This window comes from Ambystoma mexicanum, chromosome 6p (genome assembly GCF_040938575.1).
Source record: "Ambystoma mexicanum isolate Mex_15411 chromosome 6p, UKY_AmexF1_1, whole genome shotgun sequence".
In the NCBI taxonomy this organism is placed as follows: domain Eukaryota; kingdom Metazoa; phylum Chordata; class Amphibia; order Caudata; family Ambystomatidae; genus Ambystoma; species Ambystoma mexicanum.
Window position 1 is genome coordinate 1343512458 of NC_090935.1, and position 15588 is coordinate 1343528045.

The 15588-nt window shown below is 44.4% G+C and overlaps 1 protein-coding gene across 1 annotated transcript in view; it reads left to right on the forward strand.

Annotated features, from left to right (window-relative positions):
- The window catches only part of RIC1 (RIC1 homolog, RAB6A GEF complex partner 1), a 1165874-nt gene that overhangs the window by 577163 nt on the left and 573123 nt on the right, over positions 1 to 15588 (forward strand). The gene's annotated exons all lie outside the window — the stretch shown is intronic.

Here is a 15588-nt window from a genome sequence, read left to right on the forward strand (position 1 = left end):
TTTGCAGGCCTCATGCACCTTTTACCCTCCTGTTCGCAAACCGCATCCAACGTGGGATCTGAATGTGGTCCTTACGGCCTTGTGCCATAAGCCTTTTGAGCCCATGGCTACGGTAGACCTTAAGTACCTTCGTGGAAAGTGTCCTCCTTGGTTGTTGTGACTTCGGCAAGGCATGTGAGTGAGCTCCAGGCCTTGTCGGTGGAGCATCCCTTCCTGAATTTTCATAAGGCTAAGGTTGTCCTGAGGACGAATCCTTCCTTACTTCCAAAAGTGGTCTCTGATTTTCATCTAAATCAGTCACTCTCCTTGCCTGTCTTCTTCCCAAACCCAGCCTCAGAGGCTGAAAGGGTTTTGCATTGCCTGGACACTAGAAGAGCTCTTAAGTCCTATCTTATTTATATATTTATAACGCGCCGCAGCTCGCAAGCATCAAGGCGCGACAGAAACACGAAGGCTGAAGAGATCACGGGACTACGTAAAACAGAGAAGAGAAGGACTCAACATGAGTCCGAAGCTGAGTTTGTAACAGATTACCGAAAGAGTAATGTTTTCAGCTGCTTCCTAAAGGAAAGATAGTTACTTTCCAGCCTAAGATTAGCCGGAAGCTCATTCCAGAGAGCAATTGCCTTGGTGGGAAAGGCCCTCCCAAGTCCGGTGGCTTTTACTCTGGTATGGCTGGATTTGAGTAGCCCTTGTTTAGCTGATCTTAAACATCGGCTAGGTTCATACCAATTGAATTCCTTTTTGAGGTATGATGGAGGCGAGCCGTATAAGCAGCGATGGACCAACGTCAAGGATTTGAATTTAATGCGCTCCTCTATAGCGAGCCAATGAGGGCCTATTCTGTCTTGGGTAATATGGTCACGCTTGGGTTTCCTAGTGATGGATCTAACAGCGTTGTTTTGAATAATTTGGCATTGTTTAATGGAGTTGTTGCTAGACCCAAGCATCAATGCATTTCTATAATCGAGTCGGGACAGGATGGTGGCTCTAGCGATGGTGGGGCTTTTTTTGGCATTGAGGAATGGCCTAATACGCCATAGTAGTCTCTGATAGTACTGGCAGTTTCTTAAGGTATGAGACCTGTGCCTCCGATCCCAGAGAGGATTGCAGGTACATGCCGAGTGTTTTAACTTTGTTTGTGACTGTGATGTTGGAGTCTTTAATGTTAAATGTAGAATAGGCAGGGCCTAGATTAGATAGGGCTTTTGTGGATCCAAATGTCATCATGAGTTCTGTTTTTGAACCATTCAGGCACATCCAGTGAGCCTTCATCCAATTCTCTATGATGTTATAGATGGCTGACAGTCTGCTATTGTCTGTAGCATGGTCTCCACAAAGTTCTATGATCAAATGTGTGTCGTCTGCGAAATTAGTGAAATAAATCCCCAGCTGTGAGAGGAGGGTGCAGAGACAATGAATGTATAAATTGAAAAGGAGAGGGGAGAAGCTGGCTCCCTGTGGGACGCCGCAATCCACGGAGTTAGAACTAGTGGAATGTCTGCCCCAGGTGATTTTGGAGTTTCTGTCCTCCAAAAAGGAGGATATCCATTCAATGGCTTCATCAGAGCAGTTTCCTGCTTTTCCTACGGCCTCTCGGAGCTTCCCATGATCTAATAAATCGAACGCTGCCGAGAGGTCCAGGAGGATGAGCAGGCCGGCCTTTCCATTTTGGATTGAAGGTCAAGTAATGCTGATTCAGTGCTATGTGCACTTCTGAATCCAGATTGCTGGGGGTGTAATAAGTCGTGCTTGTCCAAGTACTGTTGGAGCTGGTGCGTAGCTATTTTATCGAGAATCTTCAACAAAAAATTACAATTTGTAATAGGTCGAAGATTGGCCGGATTTTGCTGGTCCAGACCAAGCTTTTTCACCAATGGTGTAACTAACTGTTTTTATGCTGGTGGGAACATTCTGGTCTCTAAAAGACGAGTTTGCCATGCGGCATTGAAAGGGTGAGAAAATTCCTGCGTTATCTAGGATGAATTTGGGGGGTAATATGTTTTCTGGGCATGAGGTACAATTCATATTAGAAAGGGTATTCAGCATGATTTCTGGTGAGATTGGTGTGAACTGAAATTTGGATACTTTAACTTCAGGGTCAGCCTTGTTATGGGTAAGAGGAATATCTATGACTTTGCTATTTAGGATGGTGTCTCTAGCTTTTAGAATCTTTTGTGAGAAGACGGTTTGAACTTTTTACAATCCGTCATGGTTGGCTGGAAAGGTGGGGTGAGAGTGAGTGGCTTCTCAAAGGCTTTTAAAATTTGGAACAGTTTTCCTGTGGAGTTGGATGCACCGGTAATTTGCTAATTGTAATAGTTTTTTTCTTTGATTCAGTTATTTTAGTTTTATACAAAGTGTCAGATTTCTTCCATTTATCTTTATTGGATTCTGTAGGGGTTTTAAGCCACTGTCTTTGAAGTTTCCTTTTGGCTGTTTTAAGGGTGTGTAGTTCGGCAGTATACCAATTTTGGTGGTTGGAGTTGGGGCGAGCTTGTTTATTTTTGAGTGGGGCCTTCTTGTCCAGAAGTTCTTGAAAGTGGTTGTTATAAGTAGTTATGATAAGGTCACAGGGGTCGTCATCTGTGGTTTTATCCATAATGTATGTGATCCCCTGCAAGAGGATGTCTGGTGTAATTTTCTCGAAGTTTCTGCTCTGGATTATTTTGGGCAGATTGTCAAGGTAGGTTTTTTTGAAGGACAAAGATAATGTGGCTTCGATTTTATAGTGATCGCTCCAAATACAGGGCTGTGTATTTGTTACTGTGAGGTCAACATTGTAACAATCCAATCAAGTTGGTTGTAAGATTTGTTGGTGGGGCCATTATTGACAATCGAGTAGCTGATGTTAGAGAGATTTCTTTCTAGGCCAATAGCCTCTTTGTCGGAAGGGTTGCCCCACCATCTGTTTAGATCACCTAGGAGTACTATGCCAGTATTCTTGCCTTTAAGGTTGTTTAAGATATGGCATCTGGACAGAACATCTGAGTTTAGGAACTCCTCTCAGCTTTTGGTGACTTTCGTTTTTCCGCAGAGTAAGTTGGCCTAGAAAGCAACCATCTCCAAATGGATTGCTGCCTGTATTGCGGAGGCTTACACTGTTCAGGGTCTTCAACCTCCAAAAGGGATTCATGCTAATCTTGTGCGGGGCAAGGCAGCTGCCGTTGCCTTCCAAAAGTATGTCCCCTGGGAGACTATCACGAAAGCGGCTACGTGGGCCGCCTCCCCATTGGCCTTTTGTAGGCATTACTGTCTAGACCCGAGCTCCAGAGCTGATGCTCAGTTCAGTCAAGCTGTGCTTAAAAACCTGTTTCAATAAGGAGTTTTCCATCCACCTGTAATTCTTGTGAGGAGTGCCGGGAATTCCCCAGACGTATGGAGGAAAGGGGACGGGATGTAGGAGTATAATAGTTACTCACCGTAGTGACTACCTTACTCCTAGTCCATAGTCCCCTTTCCTCCATACGCCCGCCCGCCGTCCCCTCTAATAAGGTTCCTCTGTTATTGCTTAAATGTGTCAGACCTGGCGATAGAAAAGGACTGATGGACGATGCGCTGAGCGGAGCTAAGGAAAGCGAGGTTACAGCCGCATGCTGTACCCCGCGTAAAAAGAGAGGAAGGACACATTTTTTTAAATATTTCATGCTTTTTACAAAGTGCTGCGGTCCGGTCCCACAGGACAGAGGAATGTCCCATAAGTATGGAGGAAAGGGGACTATGGACTAGGAGTAAGGTAGTCACTATGGTGAGTAACTTTATTAATATGATTCACAGCCCTGGGGATCTCTACCCTCAGAGGGTATTACGGATATACCAGCATTCAATACGGCCTACTAGAACATAGTTTAATAACCTTGCGCGTATAGAGGTTCCAGAGGCTGGAAAGAGCTTGTAAATCTTATTGTGTAGCCATCTTCTCCTGGGGCCTTCCCACTTGGCACGTTTTCCTTCACTGACAATTTAATCTGGGTGCAGAGGAAGCCTAAATAATGGAAAGCCCCATCACCACAATCTCGGGAGGTTCAATAGGTCTCAAAACATTTATATTGGTCGCTCCTCCCTGGAAGTCCTATTTCAATTAGTTTGCTGTTCCCTTCGTCTCCCGTGTAATTAGTACTCGGGACTCCCAACTGCTCCCTAGCCTCTCTGGTTTCCTAACCTGCATGCTAAGAGCTTGTCTGCTTTTTTCTCCTTTCTCGTGATACCTTTGTCATATGAATCTTATCCTTCTCTGCAAAACAGTAGAAGTTATTGTTTAATTCGCTTTTCGGGTATCTGTCAATTTTTCCTTGTGGGTTTGGCCTCCCTTGAACCTAGTTTGTAAGTTTCTAATTGTCCCTCTAAGCTCTGATTCTTTTATCTTCCGTACCTTTTGTTTTCCTCTAGCTGACGTCCGTGCATTCAATTCTCCACTTAATGCTGGAATCGCGCATCAATTACATGGCTGTATCTACATCTCCATTGTCAATTACCTCTGTGTACCCCTATATTTTGTTCCCAATAAACCTGATGTTGCTCTCTCCTTCAGTAAATAGTCATTGCAGATCCACTTCTTTCTGATTGTGACTGGCCCATGCTCCTAAGACTGTACATACTAGGTCATGGTCTGTCCACGGCATACAATAAGTGCTTGTTTCCATTAGCCAAGGTGGGGAAGGAAAGTGTTTGGTCTGCAGGGATAGGTGTATGTGGGAAAAGGCATCATGAACCTGTGAGTGAAAGATGAATCCTAAACCCCCCCGCCCCCCATCTACATATCCTCAGTGTCTGTCAAGCCACAGTGTGCATTCATGTCATTGCATTTCACAGCCTCTTTCTTAGGCTCCTTTCCATTGCTGTCCCACTTCCCCTAGCCGGTTTTTAGAGGGTCTACCCCCATAGTAAAGACCCCGCACACAACCAAATCACCTTCTGCAAAAATCCCTAGTACTTGCCTCTTCCCAGAACTGAACAGGTTTCATTTTTGCTAAATTGTTCAAGGCCACAGTAATTGGTCTTAAGACTCGTCTACCCTTCCATCACTTTTAACTTTGCTTGATTCAAGCACACATCCTTCTCCTATCAGAATGACTACTCCTGCTCTTTTTCAGTCTCCCGAGAAACAGTATGCTTTCCTAATTGGATTCCCTCTGCTAGCCTGTTCTCTACCTTTGACAAAGAGTTTCTTGAACCCATAAGAGGTCTAACATGTTTCTTAAAATCTCTCTATAATGATGAATGCTGGTTTGTTGGAGTTTAAATAGTTGTATCTTCTCTCTTCCTCTCTTTCAACCCTTGTGCGCCTTCTATTGTCCCCATATTATACTCCCCATGGCTGGACTTTCGTTTGGCCTCCTGAGTTAATAGGGACGAGTACTAACCCTCTACTTCAACAAACATTTGGACAAGTAAGCAAACAAAACAAAAAGCTTACATAAAAATCCTACTCGAATCCACACACATTGTTTGATCTTTTCCCCTCTCGGATCTACTGCTTGCACTGAAGTATTGAGGCCGCATATCCTAGAACACCTGCCCCCCTGTCCCAGAGTATAAACAATAGGGCCGCTTGTCCCAGGCCTGGTAACTATTATACAGTCATGTAGCATTCTCAACAACCCTAACCTCCTACAACCCCTCCTATTCTGCCCCCTTTCTCCTTTTCTCTTTCTTCTCCTTTATTTTTGTTTTCTCCCCTTTATTACTCACCTCCCTGTTCTCCTTGTCCTCCATTTAGCATGCCCCCTCCTTCTTTCCCTCTTACAGTCTTATTTAATACTGTCTTTTGCAGTGCACAGTCCTACCTTGAATCTCTTTGATGAAGGCGTGTTCAGGTTTAAAATCTTCTTGACCTCTTTATCAGATCATGCTTCCTTTGAAGGCTATTGTCAGTTTATATTGATTTTCTTCGCATTTTGAAGGTGAAGGAGATTGGATGCTCCCTTCTGTATCAGATGTTTTTGTTCCTTAGAAATTGTCAGCTCTTTACACATTTAACATCTAAACAACATGTATGCGGGGAGGTCTTTGAATATTAAGATTCTGGTACTCTTATCTTTTTACTGTTTCTTGCTTTGACCAGGATCCTGGTCTTTTCCGAGAAGTAGTGGAAGCATGCCACAACCGCCCTATGAACACTTTGCTTCTCTTCCTCCCCTATGCACTCTGACGAGTGAACTTTTCATACCACCTTCCTCTAGGAAGAGGATGTACAGAATTTCTTGGATTGATGTTTCCACATTTTTACCCATCTCATTTGTCTCCTCTGTGATTCCAAAGAAGCGCAGATTACTGTGACGTTCCACGTTTTCAATTTTCAAGCAGTACTCCTCATCTCTGCTTTGCAATTTTGAGACTCTTGCCATCTGCGCTTCCAGGACATCGACTGACCTTTGGTTCGACTCCAGGCCTTGAATTAGGTCTTCCATGATGTCATTTATTTTTTCTTTCGTCCAGTCTGAGAGTCATTGCTGCCCTCCTGCCCTCGACTTCTTTGAGTAGTGATCTTAGGTCTCCTTTGTTGGCTGCAAGATAGTCATTGACTGGTCCACGGTTGGTAGATCTCTCAATTGTTGGTGGTCTCATATATCCAACACTTTCTCGCTGATACTTCTGCAAGACCAGTCTGCAACTCATCAAAGTGAGGTTGGAGGGCGTGCTTTGCCTACGGTGTATGGATTCTTGGTCATTAGTTGGTACCTAACCTCTGGCCTTACACTAGGAGTGTAGGGGAAACTCTCTGGCTTGTTTTCTCTGTGCAGTGTATTTATTGTGTCATATACTGCTCTGCAGGAGCTGCTTTAATCTGTCTCCTAACCCACACTCCCTTGACCTCTTCTTCAGAATCCAACAACTAGCAGGGCTTTCCAGGTGTCTTCTAACGCTGCACATTCTTCCTTCCACCTTTTTTTCTAGCCAGTTCTCTTCACTTTTTTCTTTCCTCTCTCCTCTCCTAATGCTTTTCCTTTCCATATTTCTTCTTTCATCTGTTCTTTTCTTTCCTCTTCTCCATGTTCTTCGTTCCACTTCTAATTGTCCTCATTGCCCCTTATCCTGTTGTGTTCATACCCCTTTCTCTGCCCTCCATCTGCACCCTTCGTTCTGTTTATCCTGGGCCCTCTGCTTCAGCCGCTTTCAGGATTTGTTCGCAGCAGGTGGCCCACGACTGCACCCGCTAGGATTTTCTTTGTCCAAGCCATTTCCTTTCTTTCCAGGTGCTTTCTCGCTGCTTTTCTTTTCGCTAGGAACTTTCCAGCCATTTATCCAACCCTTACCACACAGTTTATACCCCCAGCTACCGTGGTTTCTGGGGGTGCCTGACACACTCCTTTGTCTCCTCTATCACAGTGTCTTCTGTGTGGCGTCCCATCCTCTAATTGCGTCCTTTCTGAGTGTCTAGCTCAGGCTACTGGTGGGGTTGAGGCTGTTTCAGTGATTTATTTTGGAAGGGTTTACATGGGCTCCTGCCTCTGTCAGTTTCAATACCAAGACACCATCAAATGCGTGGGCAGAGTTAATTTCACTGAGATTGAGTTGAAAAATTGAAGTTACTCAACCTGCAGGTCTAGCAGGATTTGAAAGATTTTTTGAGGCCTGCTACTGTCCAGGATATTGTTGTGCAGGTCATTCTCATGGAGCCTAATGGACCTTGCGTTGATGGAGCCTCCTTTAAGTGACGAATGGTTGTTATACCTCAGATTGTTTTTGCCAACAGGTGCTGAGGGATAGTGACATTTAGTTCTAGATTGTCTTTAGAGTAGGCATGATGTGTGGGGGTTATGCTGCTCCAGTGTGGGATGAGTGAGTAGGTATAGATAGGTAATTGGAAACTGAGTAAATAATGACTGTTGGCGGGGTGGTTAAGGCGGTCAGTCAGCTTGAGCGAGTTTATGGCAGTTGGACGCTTGTTGGCCATGGGGTTCAACCCACTGAAAGAGCAGTCTGAAAACTGTGAAAGCTTGTAAAATTGAACCATAATCAAAGCGCAGTAAAACTGATCTCAATTTCAGGATGAAGTAGAATTGCATGATGCACGCGCATTGTGCAGTTGTTTGAAGTGAACTGACTGGTGCTCAGACGCTGGTATTGAGGAATGGAGTGGAAGAGTAAAACTTGCGCTGACATTAAGATCAGATGAATAAGCTTTGATGGTGTTCAGGGGCAGAGTGGGGCATTGGGGGTGGGGGTGACAGAGAAGTATCTCTAGCCCTCATTATGCTTTAGTGAGAGAAGTAATATTGGTACCAGACCTATACCAGGAATGGGGAAAGATCCTTCAGGGATGGCCACCATTATTATTGGAGGGAGTCTTCATCTCTTTACATTATCCAAAGACTTCCTCGATCTCAATACGGGTAATTTCCTAGCCTTCTTCATTTCAGAGCACTGCTGCTACTTTTTCACCTTTGCTGGAGTCTTCATTAGGCTACTTCTTGCTCTGGGAGGAAGTGAGAGTAGAGCAGCACTGGTATCTTGAATTCGTGGAGAGCTGCAAAGGGCAGAATCCTCTTCAGTTTAGCTCCAGATATGGTTAGCAAATACGATGCCAGAAGAGCTGACTAGATAGTTTGATGAATCTGTGAAATGTGTCCCTTCTTTCCAGGAGGGAGCCCCCCCCCCCCCCCCTTGATGCTAGGGAGGTGAGCCTGTTAAGCAAAACCCTCCCTATATGGGTTTGGCAAAGTGAGACCTCACCAGAAGTGGCTCCTGCCCATCCTACTCGCCAGGGGACAAGGACTCCAATTCCCATGTGGAACTCCATATAAAGAAAACCATACCTACATACACAGGAGTTATAGAAGACATTTCCTTTAATCATGGGACTCAAAACAATCTTGATGACTGGTACGGACTTTTGGCTCAAGGCAATGCTGATTACCAGGAGGATATGACAGCTGATCCTGTCCAACAGGTTCCATGTAATAATGTCCCCACAAAAATATCGCCATGCAAAAATATCTGCGAAAAATGGCTGTTTTTTGTGGGGACATTATTGCATGGAACATTTTTTGTTTGTTTTTTTTTTGGGGCTGCCCCAATCCCCATGTATATGGTCATCCATATAATATCGCCACAACCTTTTCCCGGCGATATTATGTACGGCGACCATTTATATGGGGATAACATTACCTGATACCGTCCAACACGCCTCCTCTTGGTCGGGTCGCGGGATAAAGGTAAGAAGGCAGTCTGCCTTGAATGGAGGAGAAGAGATCTGTGGAGGCAAATCTTTGACATGCGCATGTAAGGCGGCGATGTGGTTACGCTGTTCAGCGGAACCAGCTGTTATGGAATGCGGCATTGCCGAAAGAGAGACGCCACCGAGAAGGTGGCAAACTGCAATACTGCAGTGAGTCCAGGACAGAGAAAACCCGTTCCCATCTGGAGTTGAGGCCACATTGAGGATGTGGTGGACGGAGAGACCAAGTAACGACGCCCAGCCCATGACTGAGGAACGACTCCTTTACTTAAAACAGTGAAGGATCTGGCGTGGAACAAAACACCAAACAAGTTGAGTGAATGTAAACCGCCTTACTAGAGTGAGCCCCGGTCAGAGAAGGTGCACAGTGTGCTCATGGTGGACGGGTAGAGAGACCAGAGGGGGAGCAAGTGAACTAGAAAGGATTGCCCAAACCCCAGGCCCTAAGGAAAAGGAACATTATCTTAAAGCAAACAATTCTGAAAGGGCAGAAGGCCCAGTTATAATAACGAATCAAGCAGAGTATAGACATTACGCCAAACAACGAGGTGTATCTAAAAGAGGGTTATCAACAACCCCGGGAAATAAGTAAGAGTGCGAGATTGGGGAACCAGTTGAACCTGAATAATACTAATCAATACAGCTAGAACAATTCTAGGAGAAAATCGGTGACAAGAGTGAACCATAGGATGAGAGACCAAACCAGATGGTAGCAAAGGAATTCAGGTGTCCCTTTGTCTACACCAAATCAAAACTATAATATTTTCTCAGAACTTGACTTTGTGGGTGTTAGGCAAACATATTTTTTGTGTACGTTTTGTACGAAGACGGTCATTAGTAAAGGGAAGACATTTCTCAAAGTCTGAGGAGAGGTCAACATTAAATGAACTGTAGAAGCAGCTTCTACTGTTTGATTTAAGTTGCATTTCCTTTACTGATGGGCTCATGTAGAAGATGGGTTTGGACAGAAGACTTCATTTTGATGAGCACCTTTTGTATAGTTTTGTAGGCAAGGAATCTCCCTTTAGCAATAGGGGTAGATAGGCTTTCCTTTCATTTGATTTTAATGATACTTGTTCAACACAATATCTTTCTGGTCTGCCACAGCAGTCTGCTGTGTGGGGAGTGTCTACGAGAGGTAAATGGTCTTGGATAGCTCGACTTCATTTGTGTATCCCGCTCAAGATGACCTCATCTTGGCCGCCTGGTACACCAACCACCTAGAGGGGAATCCAGTAGAGACTGCTGCAGTGCTTGATTTCTGTTAATATTACCTTGAGGTCTTGATGTCAGCTTAATTCATATTAGGGCTGCATAATACACTCTAGGGCTGCTCTGTGTTGTGCATGCCTGGAATTCTAGCGATCTGGTGGATTACAGGAGCTGAAAGCAAGGAAAGGGCCGTTTTGGAGAGCTGTACTGATGCTGGTTGCCATTAAAGAGAGATTTCTTTGCGTCTTTACTGAAGGCTCTGCTTTTGTGTTCTTTCAGTTGGAACTCCAACTCGCTGGTAATGGGACAACATGATGCCTTTTCCTTCCTTTGCAATAACAGCCCAAACTCTGGAAAAGACCCTGCAAGAGCTAGTGTAGATAGTGGTAGTACCACCTTTCTTAACACAATAACCTTTTTAGTTCATCTGGAACATTCTCTTGATTTTCCAGAGTTTTTCAGACCTCTTAACTTTAGCAGGATTCCACCAGTTTCTCATACCGCTTTGTGAGGGATAGTTCATCAATTCTCGTTCCCTAGAGGATTTCGGGACATGCAGGAACAGCCCAAGTCCTTTGGAGGAAGGCTGAGCATTTGACCTGCCATTGCTCATTCCACTCTCTTATTCTTAAGGAGCTGCTTGGGAAATCTAGAGCCACCAGTGTGTGGAATGGGACAAGCATTCAGTTTCAGCCCCAATAGCATTGATTAAACATTTTGGACTCTGGGATGAGGACGGTAATTTTGTAATGTTCAGGCACATATGAAGGACAGTGCAAGGTGCCATTATAGAGGAGCATCCATTAGCATACAGAATGCTTAAACCTTGTTGCATCTCCATTAATGTGATATGCCGAACATGAATTTGGTACTAGAGCTCTTTCAAGAGTGGCCAGCCAATGATGATCTTTCCATAACTGCTTTTGTTATGCAAGTAGGAGGCTCCACCTTCTCCACCCAAGCCCCCACTATCTGGAATTCAATACTGCGGGTTCCATGTGATAAGGTAGCATTGAAAAAGTTCCCAGGTAGGAGAATTGCATTTACTGATCACTAAAATAGCCTAGGAGTGGAATAATTATATATTACCTCCAATCCTGGAATATTTGGGGAAAGTGTTTGATTGTTTGGAGGGTGCATTTTTAGGGAAATGTTGCCACATGGCAGTCATTTTTACGGAGACATTATCACTGAATACTAATGCCGCTTGACATCCGACGCATTGAGGACCACTTGGCATTCTGCTGGACCCTCAAGACATGGCTATTCCGCCAGCACCATGACAAACCCTGCCCTCTTGTGCTAGCCACTGACAATAGGCAGGCCAGGGCAGCAATGAACTTCCATGCTTATTGAAGATAACATAAGGCAAAGCCACTCAACCGAACACATCTGCAACCATACCCCATCCATAAATACATATCACACAACATCTCTGCCGTTAGAATGCAGCTATCCCTCGCGACAAAAAATCAGTATAGCTGGACACATAATGAGCCTACTACCCTTGCACTCTCGTCAACTTCAAAGCACCCATCCACCTTCCTGCTTGATATGGATAGCTAGTAGGGACCTAGCAACCCCTACACAACTTTGCTTTGGCTAAAATGCACACATGCATTCTAAACTTCTGACACATTTCCCATACATGGACTTCGGCCCAGAGGGCGTGCAACCTATAGTGCGTTGGGACTGTGCCAGTGGTGAAAGGCAGTGTTGATGTTGAGCCCTACACCTCAAGTGGACTCTGCTTAGCTTTGCTTCAGAAACTAGTGAGGAGGGCCTGTTCTCTAGACAAAGTAATGTCATATTTCACTACACAACAATTGTAACTCGGGGGTAGTTTCACATCAGTATTCCAAAATACCCTAAATTGTGTGGTCCAGGGCCTTAAAGCATAAGCATACAAATTGGCAATCTCAGAAGTCTGCCAAGACATAAGACATTGCAATGAATAAAATGCACTATCTGGTTATACCCTCAAACTTTCACATTGGGTGGTGTCACCCTTGTGCAAGCAAGAGTGGACATCTCCCACTTTAGTGCCCATTCCGTCAGGGGGATCTGCAACATCCAAAGCTTTTCAAGTAGGTGTACGTCTGGAAGATATAGCAATGGCAGATTTGCTTGGTGAGTGGTTGCAAGCATTTTGAGCTCATGGCAATTGACTTAACTGCCTTCAGTGGGGGTGAATACACTTTAAACATACTGCTCATCTCCAGTCTTGCCATAGGATGAAGCATATGTCTAAATGCTTAATTATTCCAATGTATTGAAGCTTCATATTTTACTGTAACCTTTTTGTACATGACAAACATATTTTTATTTTTTAAGAAAGTACTAGTCGCAAAGTTCCATCATCCATGTGTTTGTGTACCCTGCCACCCAAAAAGTTTCACGTGGCAGGGTACACGTTTCAAGTTGGAACTAGCCAAGAGAATCTGAACAAACTGCAAATCAATCAGAATAACGCCATCAGAGCAGCCTTAAACATTCCGCGAAAACACCACATCTCGGAATCTAGATCCAACCTACACTGGCTACCGGTCAAACGGTGAATTTCACTGAAAATCTTAGGCCTTACCCACAAATGCCTAGCCAACCAAGCCCTCCGTATCTCTGCAGCCGGATATCCCATCACGCGCCTGCCCTCAACGAATGGCATAAACCCACTGTCTATCCATTCCTAGGTTCAAACTACAAAAAGCGGGTGGATCTAGCTTCCCCGTCCTAGCGTCCAAGCTTTGGAATGCCCTGCCCCTCACCATCAGATCTGAAGAATGCTTTAGTGCCTTCAAATCTAAAACCAAATCCTGGCTCTTCAGCCAGCCTTGACTTCCTGACCTCCTATGTTCTTGGTAGCCCGCCCCAGGAAAACGCCTGCCCTAATCTACATTCTGTAAATATGTATATTGCTGTATGCCCTGAATACTGTGCACTGTTTAATGTTTTGAATATATGTATGCTTATGTAACCATGTCTAAGTTGCGCCCTGATGCCTCCGGGCCTGAAGGTGCGCGTTACAAATAAAACAAATACGTGGAAGCACATGGGAGAAATCATATAGTCATATAAAATTCCATTGAAGTGGTCAAATAAGTTGCATGAATTGGAAACTATACCTAGAGTGGTACATTACATGCCGTTCAGCAAAAACAAATATTACCATAAACATTAAAGGATGGGAAAACCTGCTTACTTTAAGATAATAGGCATAGGCCTCTTTGACATCTCTAGCAAACATCACATTTGGGAAACCTATAGGATCTTCATCAGGCCGTTGAGTGATTGAAAGTCAAAGAAACATCAGTACACCAGAGTGCACATGCTTATAATGACACTCAATGGGTGTGCATAGCTTCAGCCCCACTGGAGTAAAAGACCCCATCTGGGTATTTACTTCACATTCACTCACTTCGTCCTTGATTATGAGGACCGCTTTAATGTGCCCGAATTACTCTCATGCCATTAGTCATCCTTGCATAACAAAATGCCACACGACGTTGTGTTTAGCTTTGAAAGTGTAATTAGCGTGGTTAGGCATGGTTTCCGTGCTGTTGCATCATTCATTCATGCCTGCAAATTCACATTCTCATCTGTGTTGATCGAGGTGGTGAATGTTGATTCAAGCGTGTTTTTATCAGGCATTCATATCCATTTTCATGATCTCAAAGCTGTTCAGTCCACGTATAGCAAAGTAATGCACCACGATGCAGCTTTAGTTTCTGTTTTGCCTTCAGAATGTGTTCCTGGGGAATTATATGTACTCTGGTCCATCGGTTTTTACACGGTGGTGTGAAATACTGGATTCTTTATCATACCATTAGTATGGTAGACTTACTCTTCCATGTTCGAGATGTCTGACAGATTGAGGACTGTTCCTGATGGCCATTGATGTCAGTTAATTTGCACAGATGGGCCCCACCCACCTGCAACTGGGTGACAGTTTCATTTCCCTACACCACACTGTTCGATGAACAGAGGTAATCGGTTAAGAATGGAAGTGTTACAAACATTAGCATTACAGTGAGTTGCCAGCATCACCTTAAGTGGCCCACCACCAAGGTAGTTGATGCATAACCTTGCGAAATTACAAGGTTGGACTTTGTCCTTTCAGTGTACTTCTTTTTGGCTTTATGTTGTAAAGGCCTGAAGGTTGTAAAACAAATTCTAATTGCATCAGCCTTTTCAATTTTCGTTTATATTATTGAGATGTAGATGGAGTGAGGTGGAATATAGCCCGTTCCTAGGTTTGCTCGTCCGTGATGGGCAAGGGGGCACCGGCCCTCCGGTACCACTACCCATTCTGCAATAAACACTCCCTCAGCTGTTTGCTGCTGCTGAGGGAGCATTCCTCGGCTGGCTTTAACTGTTTCTGACAGTTTTTGGTCCCCAGTGTGCATGGTCTTTTGGGGATACATGTTGGGAGCTGTATGTCTGAAGGTGCATAGGGTTCACTCCTGCACCTTCAGACGGCTTGTAGCATTGTGGACGGAACACTCCAGCACCTGCGCACGTGCAGGAACCAGGAATAACTCTGCTTCCGGTCCTAGCTCTGGAACCAGGGAGCCTTCCTCGGAGGCAGCGAGGAACAGAGTCCAGACTATGGCTGAAGGAAAGAAAACAACTTTGTATGGTATGGGTGAGTGAAGGAGTGACTCTATGATGTATGGGTGGCTGGGTGCTTGTGTGAATGAGCAAGTAAATATTGGAAGTGAATTTGTGTGTGCTGATTTTAGTGGATTTGGTGGGCATGATGTAACATGGCATTTTTTTACTGGGCATCTACGATAAAGCAAACAGAAGTGTTGTGGCTATACTGGCATATTTTGGTGCAGCTAGTCTCGCTGTTCTTTCTGTGGCATGGCACTTTCAATGGCAAAGCCAACAGGAGTATGTTCTTTCGTTGGGATAGTGGTATATATTGGCAGAGCCTGGACAGGTTTTCTTATAGTAGCATTACTGGCATTCTGCCAAAAGGCAAGAATGAGTGCGTTCTTATTTGGGCATACTGCATATATTGGTGCAGCCAGCATGGAAATGTTTTTTATACTGGCATGTATTGTGGGGAAAAGCCATCATGAAATTGCAGTGGGAAACTTTCCTGTGTAATGTTTGATTTGCATGTTAGGTGTTACCCTACAAAACAGATTGCAAACTGGCTTTCTACCCAATTGTTCACAGAAATTGTGATT